Source organism: Chenopodium album, chromosome 3, assembly GCF_948465745.1.
Source record: "Chenopodium album chromosome 3, dcCheAlbu1.1, whole genome shotgun sequence".
In the NCBI taxonomy this organism is placed as follows: Eukaryota; Viridiplantae; Streptophyta; class Magnoliopsida; order Caryophyllales; family Amaranthaceae; genus Chenopodium; species Chenopodium album.
Window position 1 is genome coordinate 56,668,545 of NC_137836.1, and position 11,800 is coordinate 56,680,344.

At 37.2% G+C, this 11,800-nt stretch overlaps 1 non-coding gene across 1 annotated transcript; it reads left to right on the top strand.

Moving 5' to 3' along the window:
• Positions 1-107, top strand: LOC145625883 (small nucleolar RNA R71). The gene has a single exon (XR_014110779.1). It is a non-coding gene; the product is annotated as a small nucleolar RNA R71 (small nucleolar RNA).
• Positions 108-11,800: the final 11,693 nt, after the last annotated feature.

Below are 11,800 nucleotides of genomic sequence, written 5' to 3' on the forward strand. Positions count from 1 at the left end.
AAATTATGGCGAGGGCATTCTCTTTGTAAGTCCTTGAACCTCTCCCAAGCCTCATATAAAGACTCATCGGCTTCTTGGGTAAAGTTCTGAATCGCACTCCGTAGTACTGATGTTCTCTCTGCAGGATAGTACTTGTTATAGAAATTCAAAACAAGAGTTTCCCAGTCAGTTATACCAAGTGTAGTTCTATTTAAGCCATTAAACCACAATTTAGCCATTCCAGTTAAAGAGAAGGGAAAGAGAATCTCCCTGATTTAGTCTTGAGTGACCCCGGCTTGCTTGATGGTGTTGCAATATTGACAATAGTCGACAATGTGAAGATTCGGGTCTTCACCCTTGGCTCCACTGAATTTCTTCCTCTCTATCATCGTTATAAATTGAGGTTTAATTTCAAATTGAACCCCATCAAGAGCCGGAGTAGGGGTGAGATGTGGAAAATCCGTAAGCTTTGGTTGTGAATAATCACTAAGCTTCTTTGGAGACGTCATCTTTGATTCCGCGTCTGATGATGCCTCTAAATCGCTGGAATCAGTTGGAGGATCGCGGTGATTATTGTTATTATCACCATAATCCGCCAGGATTTGCTTGTAGAGATTTTTCTGTCTATGGAAGGAACGTTCGATCTCAGGATCGAATGGGATGTAACCTAATCTGGAACACCTGGGCATAAACAAAAACTAGAAGCAAATATGAGATTTGTCTCAGAGAACTAAAGCTCTCTGAGACAAAAGACAAATAATCTAGACTACAAAAACAATCAGAAATAAAAATAAAACCGTTTCCCCGGCAACGGCGCCAAATTTTGACAGGGTAAAGTCGTATCCCCTAATCAAAAATAATTCCTAAGTCCTCTAACTAAAGTAGATAGGGAAGTAGGGTCTATCTCCACAGGGAAACAAGTCTTTTTACTCCTAAATTAATTATTATAATCTAAATTATCTAAGTAACCAATATTTATATTTGAGTATGAAACTAAACTACAAAGATAGGAATAGGGAGAAAACAATATATAAAAGGATCTAGGGCATAGGTTCACCAATAAATAATACTCCAGGGTAAAACATAGTAATCAATCATTGACATTGCATAAATAACATGATTAACAGGCTCTTGCAATTTATTAATCAACATAGATCTAACAAGCTCTCGCAATTTACTAGATCTAAGTTCTTATTGAAAATAGCCTTTAATATCAAATTAACATCTGCTCGATTCATCAATTTAATATTGCTATACTTTTACAAGCCGCAATTGTAAAACATTAAAACAATCCAATAAGAAATTATCATGCAATACCAATAATCAATAATAGTCAATCATCAATGCATCAACTAACCAGATTGTAAAGGGCTTTCGCTACGTATTACAATCACACAATTAATTTACCGGTATTAAATCTCATCTCTCGAATCTCGACTGAACCATTTATAAATTAACCTGCCTATTGAAACTAGACCTAAACATCAATTCTCATCTCTCGAATCTTGAATCAATATTGTCAAACTCATGCATAAAAGATAGGCCTAATCTAGTCACAGAGCATTAAATTAATCAATAGGAAATTAATCTAGCATTGATAATTAACAACAACAAATTACCCCTTCATATTATTTATTAGATCCCCATAAACCCTAGAAATTAAACTACTAGATCTAAGTTCTTCGATGGTTGGCATTGTTGTTGGACTAGGATTAGTTGTCGAAGAAAAGTGGTTTGAAAGGGGTTGATCTTTGGGTGGTAAACGTAGAATGCGAGTGCCCGGGAGTCTTTTTTCCCAAGCTTGGAAACCGGCCGTAAAGGAGTACGAAAGGATAAGTAAGTCGATACGCTTGTTTAAAAAGGGAGAAAAAAAAAAGAAAAGATGCAAAATATATTCAAACGGATAACATCACCCTTAACAATTCTTCAATGAATATATTGTTCGGACGAGTCAATTTGTTTCTTGAGAAATCAAAATTGACTCGTTCAGTGGGCGCGCGCAAGTGACTCAGTTGCGCGTGGCTATCGCGCGCAACGGAATCTCTTGCACTGGGAGGGGTCGCGCAACTCACTGAATTGCGCGCACCACCTGCTCGTAGGATTTTTTTTAATTCGAGCGTTTTTTTTGTCATCGTTTTTTTATTTGATTTTTTTATTTGATTTTTTTTATTATTTTTTTTATTTTTTTTTGCTATTCTTTGAATATGACTCTAAATCACGAAGAGACAACTTTGTAATTGGGAACCTAGACCAAACTAAAAAAAAAAAAAAAAAAAAAAGAAAACTATCCTAACACGTTGCATATAGTCACATAATCACATAAGCATGCCATAAGTCAAGATTCACGCAATGTCATTCTAAGGTCAAAAAAGGCTTGGGTGTCCAAAGGTACCATATCTTAAGAAACGACGCACAAATCAATCACTCAATGTGTTGATTCATGGCATCGCCCTCCCAACATTTTGTTGGCGATATGGGTGGGATGATTGTTATTGATTTCGGGATGGAAGCCTAGTGTTGGCGACCCCTAGTAATTGAGAGAATCCCCAATAGTTTAAGTAAGCTATGCTTATGCATGATGCAATGTTGCTTGTTTTGTTTTTACTTTTGTGCAAAAGGAAGATATTATGCATTCAAGTCTCGCTCTCTAACTAGAGATTATCCAAGTTAATTCTAGTTACAACCCATATGCAACCTAGTGTTGGAAACCTTGGATCATAACTACGAACTAATCATGTAACCTCTAAATCCCTAGTGGAGTCGCCACTGTAAGGAGGGAGATCCCATCGTAGGGGGTCCTTCCTTAGATTCCCATGGCCATATAAAAGCCTAGAACTTTACACTTGTTAGGGTGTTGTAGGTTTTGAATTCCTGACTGTGTTGGGGGACCTTGAATTAGAATTGATTCTATCATTACGCTTTTTTGTAAGAAACAAGTAGGGAGTCGCCAATGAGTTTTAGGAAAAATCATAAACCTCGTTCATGTCTTTCTTCGATGTGGATTTCATGGAATAATTGGCACAAATCATAAGTTTACCCATGCCCAAATTGGTCTATAAACCAGAGATGAGTTCGAGAGCGAGGGTACTATAATAACGTTCCCTTTAGAGGGGAATCGTTATCCTAGCCCTAGTGTGGCCTCTACTAGCTCTTTCTTTTTTACAATTTCATCACCAAACAATATATGCAACGCGATACCTAAAACTGTGTTAGTTAATTTTATTTACACATACCAATTCACGTAGGAATTACATCGTAATGTCGTTATTCTTTATTTAATCAAATTCGTGAAAAGGATAAGAAAATAAACAATATTTGCCTTGTCTTAAGTGATCAACCAACAATTATTTAATTCAATTCTAATCTTTATTTAACGCAAGATACTATGTGGAATTGATTAATTAATTATTTTAAAGGTGATCAAACAACACTAATTAATTAGGGTTCTTTTAAACAAGAAAATAAATGTGATTTAATTAAGTGCTCAGGAATTTACCACTTCTCTTTGCTAGATCTCCGTATGGAATACTTATGGACTCCTTATTGTTGGGGAACCTCCACCGTAGTAACAAAATATCAAAAGGGGTGAGTGTTTGGGAAAAGAGGGGCTAGGTTACACAAGTTCACAAGTATTTCGCCAGAGTTTTAGGTTATTTTCCGTGTGTTTAAGCCTCGGTTTAAGCTCTTATTTATAGGGAATGATTAGGTTTAGGGTTACGAGCATTCTGCCGCAGCAGTTGTCGTGTGCAACAGGATGAGTTGCAAGCGGCATCCCAGCGCAAGTGATTAGGTTGCGCTGCTATGGACAACGCAACTAATTGTCTTGCGCGCGACTTTATGGTAAGATTCGATTTTATATTTTTCATATAATTCTGAATCTTTCGCAGCGCAACTCTAGGGGTTAGATTTTATAATTAGTTGCGCGCGGTAGTCTAGCGCGACTTTTTGAGATGCGCGCGGCTTTTTTTGTGGCAGCATTAAAATTTAACCTAGGCGCTCCTAAATCCGTCATTATTGGGTTTTAAGCACGGGCTTAAGCCTAATTATGATCGGGTTTAGTTAATTGGACCTTTTTTTTGGCTTTTATTTTTAATTCGGGCTAGTCTTTGTTGTTTTGTGGCTTAACCAGTTCTTCATAAGTATTTTTCACTTTGATCCAACACGAAGATGGTTTTATTTATCGTCATTGCACTTCCTGTCTACACATAGAACTTGACTTTAGGTTGCGAAATTCATTGCATCATGCGTGACAATGTGCTTATATGTGAATTTTTTTTATTGACTTATTATTTTTTTTTCTCTTATAAAATCCTTTTTTTTTTAGTCGAGTCATAGTCATTTTTTTTTTGAGTCAACCCGGATTTTCCCGTAAACTACACAAGCGTCAACTTTTTTTTGGTCATATCCAGTTTTAGAAAGAGTTAAGTGTTGTGAAACCTATGGATCTGTAGCCCCGAGTTTTACCTTTCATTTGGAGTTGGTTTTGTCCCAATCAGAGTTACAGATCAAAAGTTTTAATGGATATACTACAGCCTGTTCAGTTTAGGTGTCTTTTTAGCATCAATTTTCTTTTTTATATTTTTTTTTATTTTTTTTTAATATCTTTTCGTTTCAAGCTAGTATTATCCAAGTGCTTTAATCCGTGTCAACTTCTTTAACATAGGATTATAGATTTTTATTTTTATTTATTTATTTTTTTATACCCATGAGCTCTAACTCTTCTAGAATTCTAGTCCTCTTCCTAGTTTCTTATAATCGATTTTTATGCTAACCTTAACATGTGTTCTTTGTCTTTGATTGTGATTGATCTTATTTATGACTAACGATTTCCAATGGACCGTTTTCACCTAGTAAATAGCATAAACATTAAAATTGGATAAAATTAATCAAGTTAGTTTGTTTTTTAGTCTTCCGTGCTATTTGGTCATTGGGTCCTTTCTTTTTCACAACGTCCTCATGTCTGGCCATGCGATCATACCACGAGTCTTAACAAACTTACCTACTCACACATGTTGATTCATTGCACACACTTTGTCTTCGAGTAATGCATTATATTTTTTATGATCGTATACTAGTACCATGCATGCATCGTTTTTCGTCGTAATAGGAATGAGTGGAGTACTTCCCATCAGTTTTCAAAATTGTTTCATACACTTTTCCTTTCTAATCATAGTATTGAGTGAATTCATTAAGTGAGTTCATCCTTACACAATACTGGAGTCTAAAATCACTAGGCAATAGTTGGAAGAATAAGGGGAACATCACTCCTTCCTTCTTTCCTTCCAATCAAAGTATCAACAACAACAAACTTTTTTCCTCACCAGGCGGCAAGAAGTAACTCATATAAAGCCATGAAGACAAAGCACGGTGCAGATTCTAACCAAGATTTCATGTTTTCTTTTTATTTTGTTTCAAACCCTCCCCCCTAAAAATTCTAGTATAGGTTCTCCTTATCCATGAGTCTATGTGTTACATTTCTTACCTTATTCATAAATGAGTATCTCTTTCTTACATTTGATCATGTGATAAGAAGAGAAAAAAAAAAAACCAATTGTCTAACCAAACACAAGGTATACTAATGATTTGAGGTACCTTTGCAACCCATTCATTCCCCATTAACCACTCAATCACATATCCATTTCTTCATCAACCACTTTGAGCCTTGTCTAACGCTTGGACTTATTTATTCAACCTACATTCACCTAGCCCTAGGATGGAAAAGTGTGAAATTTGTGTAACATTCAAAAAGCAAGTAAGCAAAGCAACAATAAAACAATGTCTAAGGGCAAGTGTTCCAATGTCTTTGATATGAACACGTCTCAAACTGTGTCTCTCCTCGAGTGCTTGGTACCGTGCCTGAGAAACATGAATGCTAAGTTAGTGACGGACCGCATGATATGAGATTACCCACATTGGTTTAAAAGAATGAAAAAAAAATCAAATTAAACAAAAAATGTTGAAAATAAACTTGCAAAATTCAACATTTTCAAATTCACAATTACACATCTTGGGGGATTCTCTCGAGTTCTGAGCCTTGTACCCTTTTCTTCTTTAAACAATCAACTTAACCATATTACAAACCTTAAAATACCTTTGAGGTGTACATACACTTGTGTAAATTTTGGTTAGAGCTACAGGCCTGCTTCCTAACGGATACGTAGGCAACCTCACATCGAGGTGTGGCCACATTCATATTCACATTTATATTCATATCCATGCTTGATCGAGTCAAAGAATATCCAATGCTTACCCCTATCCATCTAGAGCTAGACTTGGGGGCTTGAACCCACATCATTTAGCCTACCCAGCCTAAAGAGTCATCATCTTTGACTCTTCTCACATATATTTCCATCACCATAACCTTTGCAGCCAGCCTTAGTATCACATTCACACACTTCACTCACACATCCATATCCATATCATACTTCCCTTTAATAACCCCTTTTCACGAGATCTTGTTTTAACACTGTGCATGCTTCATCATCTTTTAAGACAACATTCATTAAAAGAAACATTGTATACTTGCTAAGCTTCCTAACCTGAGCAATGTTCATTGTTTCACACATCGCATAATGTGCTAAGCAACATTTATATATCAATGATTTGTAATCATACAAAGCATATCGTCTTGATTTGTAATCATACAAAGCATATCGTGCTTAGCTCCTTGACCTGAGAAACGTTCATTATGCAATAATCACTTCATCTATATACGTGCTTAGCTTCCAGACCTAAGTGACGTTCAAGATCATTTCTTTACACCATATATGATGCTTAGCTCCATGACTTAAGTTCATTCATCTATCGTGTCACATGATGTAATAGTCCTTAGCCTCTTGGCCTAAGAACATGCATCATGCATATATTATTTTCAAGACAAGCAATTCAATCCATACGATTCATTTCGTCTTGCACAAGGAGGAAGTTAAAAACTTCTTCCCTTTTTCATCTTTTTCTTTTAGGGAAGTTCAAACACGTTTTTCAAAATTTTTTATCGAGGGAAGTTCGAAAACAAAACTTCATTTTTCATGGCCTTCTTTTTCGGGAGAAAGTTGGTACCTTCCACTCGTCTCATGACAAAAAATGACGGAAAATTTTTGCTTTTACATTTTCTGTTGCTTGCGTTTGCGCACACACACACCATATATATACACAACCACAAGTTATACACGTGTCATGTCATGTCAAGTCAATCTTGGTCAAGTAAAGCTTGTTGATGATTGAAAAAGGGGTGATATGACCTCTATTTATAATGAAAAAAGACAGGTCGAAGAATTAAGATAAAATCCGAATTAAATCAGAATAAAACCCGATAGACAGCAGTTTTTGCGATTTTGGTTTTTATCATATCTTTTAATCCAAAACTCGGAATAAGATAAATAATATGTCGTTGGAAAGCTCTTAAAATCTACTTTCTAACCCAATTAAAATCAGATTAAAATATTTTGTAGAATAAAAGATATGGCTGAAATAGTGAGACGATGTCAGTTTTGGATAGAGTTTAGTATTTCATTCATATCTTTTCCGTTATAACTTGGAATTAATATTATAATATCATTGGAAAGATAATTTCAAGGGCTATCCAACCATCTAAGATTTGGATAAACACTATGAGGCACGAAAATAATATCCGACTATCTTAGAACGTCTTTCAATTCGAATAGAAATAGGACTTTCAAAAAGAAAAGTTTAATTCAATTTCAAACTCTTTAATCTTATCCTTTCAGAAAAGATAATTAAGATCTTTTAGAAAATTATAAAAGCTTCCAATTAATCCTAATTGCTTTAGGAATGGGTTTAAATTCTTTGGACCCTCACCATGGTCATTGGGTTGTAGGTAAGGTGGGCTTAGGTTCGGTTTGGGCACAGTTTAGTATTTTAGCCACAACTTATTCGTTATAACTCGGATTTGGGCTTATAATATATCATTGGAAAGCTCTTTTCAATTTCAAGCCCCATCCAACTACTCAATCATTGGACCCAGATTATGGACCAAAATAAAAATGGACTAAACGTTTTTATAAAAAGGACACGAAATGAATGATTTTAAAGGACACAAAATGAATTATTTTGGGTTTAAAGGCATGAAAAAAGGAAAATAAGTTATGGTTTGGGGAAATGGGCTAGGAATTGGGATGTTTATGAAATGTATTGGGATTGAATATGGATTTAAGCACTCCAAGATTAAATACTCAACACGAGCAATAATGGCGGTGAAAGGTTGTTCATCATCGGGTTTGGTTTTGGGGAGACATTTTTAGGTGTCTACAGTAGGGTCATTTGTTTTTGGTTCATAGAGCAATGTACAGCCCAATAGGAGATTCTTTCTTCGACGAATTCGCCCAAATGAACGTCTCCGGTTGTCTGACTTATGTTAGGGCAGACAGTCGTACTCATGTTGGAACAACGGCTATTTAAATAGATTATATCCGGCCTTTGGCCTCTTTTTTAGAAGAATAGATAGCCGCTAAGTCTTTGGGACTTAGCTTTTTAATGATGAGTAAAATTAGGGACGACTGCTCTTGTGTAGGGAACGCTTTTCAGTAAGGTTTGGGGCGTCTTCTCTTGGGGCAGGCGGTCCCTTTGTAAGGCATTTAAACGAAACGCTAAGTTAATAAGACCACCTGCATATTGTACAGGCAGTACCTTATAAAATTTGAACTCGGTCCGTCTGCAAATTGTGTAGGCAATGTTTTAAAATGTAAACGTAAGGCTTGTTCATCTGCACATTGCGCAGACGACACTATAAAATTTCGAGAATTGTCCGTCTGCACATTGTGCAGGCGTCACTCCATAATATCTTGAGCTTGGTCCGTCCGCACATTGTGTAGGTGGCGCTCTATAAAATCTTGAGCTTGGTCCGTGTGCACATTGTGCAGGCGGCGCTCTATAAAACTGAAAAGTCAAGTTTGGAAATGAAGGCAGATTTTCATTCATAAGCCAAAAATTACAAAATTTCAGAAGTAGTACTTTTTCAAGTAATCTACATTCCAAGTTCTGGGTAGCTGTCTGCCATCTGGTGTCTCCAAACAGTAGTTGCCGCCTCTTACTTCTTCATAGATTTGGTAAGGGCCTTCCCAATTTGGGGTTAGCTTCCCTTGTTCATTCGCCCCATCATCTGCCTCCATTTTCCGTAGCACAAAGTCCCCAACCTTTAGGGGTCGCTTGTGTACTCTCTTGTTATAGGCCCGAGTCATTCTCAAACGGTAGAACTCATGAAGCAAGGCGGCATTGCCCCTGTGCTCCGGAAGTGAGTCTAATGTCAGCCGCATGGCCTTCCAGTTTACCTCTACATCATACAACATGATTCAAAGTGTCGGCTCATAATGTTCGATGGGCAAGACAGCCTCTGCACCATATACCATGAGAAATGGGGTCTCTCTAGTTGCCCCTTTCGTTGTTGTTCTGATAGCCCATAGGACGTGTGGTAACTCATCCGCCCATAGGCCGCAAGCTCTTTCAATCTTCTTTTTTATGTCGTCTGAGATTAACACGTTGAAGGCTTCGACCTGGCCGTTTGATTGGGGTCGGCCGACTGATGCAAAGCAACTTGAGATCCCTTGATCTCCTAATAACCAAGTCTAGAGTTGAGGCATCCCAAACTGAGGACCATTGTCAAAAACCAAAGACATAGGCACCCCAAACCGGGTGATTATATTCTTCCAGATGAAGGAGATGTCGTCCTTTGTCTTGATATTTTTGACCGCCTTTGCCTTTACCCATTTAGGTTAGACGTAATAACACGCGAATTATCGAAATCTTTTATAATTGTTTTGCATCAGTAGTTTTTTTTTCTTCTTTGTTAGCCTTTTGCATCATCCTGCATACACACCGTGCTTTGTGCCTTCCCTAAGCATACGTTTTGGAAGTTTTTTGTGAGTGTGTCTTAAGACGTTCCGTAGTGGTGCTTTACGTAAAAGCTCCCATAGACATGTTTGTCATTTTACTGTACTTACTTTAGAAATGTCACTTTAGCGAGTGTAAGGCGTTATCATACAGCGTAAAAATGTATTGCGTAAAATTTCACCTCTTCCCAGCCAACGTGATCTACCTCTCGTCACTATAAAGGTAGAACTTCTTTCTTTCTTACTTTAGACGTTAGCTAAAACGAGTAGACTGGCGCGCCGAACTATTCGAGAACAGACACTTCTCGATTGGAAGCAAATACGTTAGTTAGTGAGCTTACTATCTTACCGCACAGTTAGGGTGTCCGTCCACCCCCTTTATAAAGAAGAAAATACGGTACTTAGTGAACTTACTGGCTTACCGGACAGTTAGGGTGTCCGTCAACCCTCTTTATAAAGAGCGACGTGCGATATTGCATCTATTTAGGCACGTGCCCCCAGTCTTGAGACACATGTTTTCATCTTGTGGACAAAAGTGCTGAGAGAGTTGCTAATTTTCTTCTCTCTCACTGGATTTGGATATATGCCTCCAGTTTGAGACATGTATTTCTATCTTGTAGACACTGAATACTGCGTTTTGACAAGCGAGTGTCACGGACTTTATTAACGTGTTAGGCTACGAATGCCGAAATACATCCTTTTTTTATCATCTTTTTAACTTTTGAAAATCAAGCTAAAGTTTCAACGACATAACGAGGGACTTTAGACCAACGATGCCATAATTGAGAGGATATCATCCCCTTTAATCCTTTTTTACCGATTTCTTCTCATGACTTAACATCACCCAGGATAACCTTTACTTGTAAAAGAATTCTACATTTGTAACGGATCAATTTAGATTCTTTAGTGTGTTAAGATTAGAAAATGCTTTTTCTAGCCTTAATAGCTACTTGTTTAAAACACTTAGCGAATCAAGGATCATTTTGACGTCCTTAACACTTCTGAAAGATTTTCTATTCTTAAGGAACTTCGCAGAATGAGTCTTGGATTTATTTCCTTGACTAATTTGATCATCGTCTATTCTAGACTCGATCAAAGTGGGGGCTATTATAGACACCTATTTTGGCCTCTTGTCTCGAAGGGAAGTGCGATGATGTTACAAAAACCCATTCTTCATGCTAGATCAAAGTTGAAGTGTTTATGAACTACGAAATGCATTAAGAAGTAAGTAAAAACCCATATTTGAGAGCTCTTAGAGCCTTTTCCGATTACTAATTAGGCCTAAAATGTGCTCATACATGTTTAAACTTGATTAATAACGAACCCAAATGCGACAGATGTAATGATTCGATCCAATGGATCATACATTGTTGAAAACCGAGCCAAAAAGATAAACCAACCATCATTTTTCCGTGAATGGCCTATGCTATGGGTAGCCCTTTCAAAGAGCTTTCCAACGGTATATTATAAGACCAATTCCGAGCTAAAACGAAGAAGTTATGACCAAAACACAAAACCGGGCCCTAAAGCCGACACCCTTGCACTCCAACGACCATATTTTAACCTAATTTTAACGGAATTGGAAGGTAAACATTCATATCTTTCCAACGATATCTCACACACCTTAATCGAACTTCACAATCAAAAGTTATGGAAGTTTTAAAAACGCGTTTTTGTATAAGGCAAACACGCGCCTGCCGAGCGCAAGTCAAAGAGTTGCGCTGGGCATACCAGCGCGACTTAAAGAGTTACGCGCACCACCTGATGTCGTGCTCTAAAACCCTTAACCTAGATTCCTACACCTATAAATAGGGGTCTTCTTTCAAACCTAAAGGGGGACAAAATAATCAGAATTCTAACCCTAGCATTCTCAAAACCCTAATCTCTCAAGTTCTCTTACTATCATACTACTTTTCCCCTCTCTTTCCAAATACATTCCAACCATTATTGAATCCATTGAAGTCCTTGGAGGTACG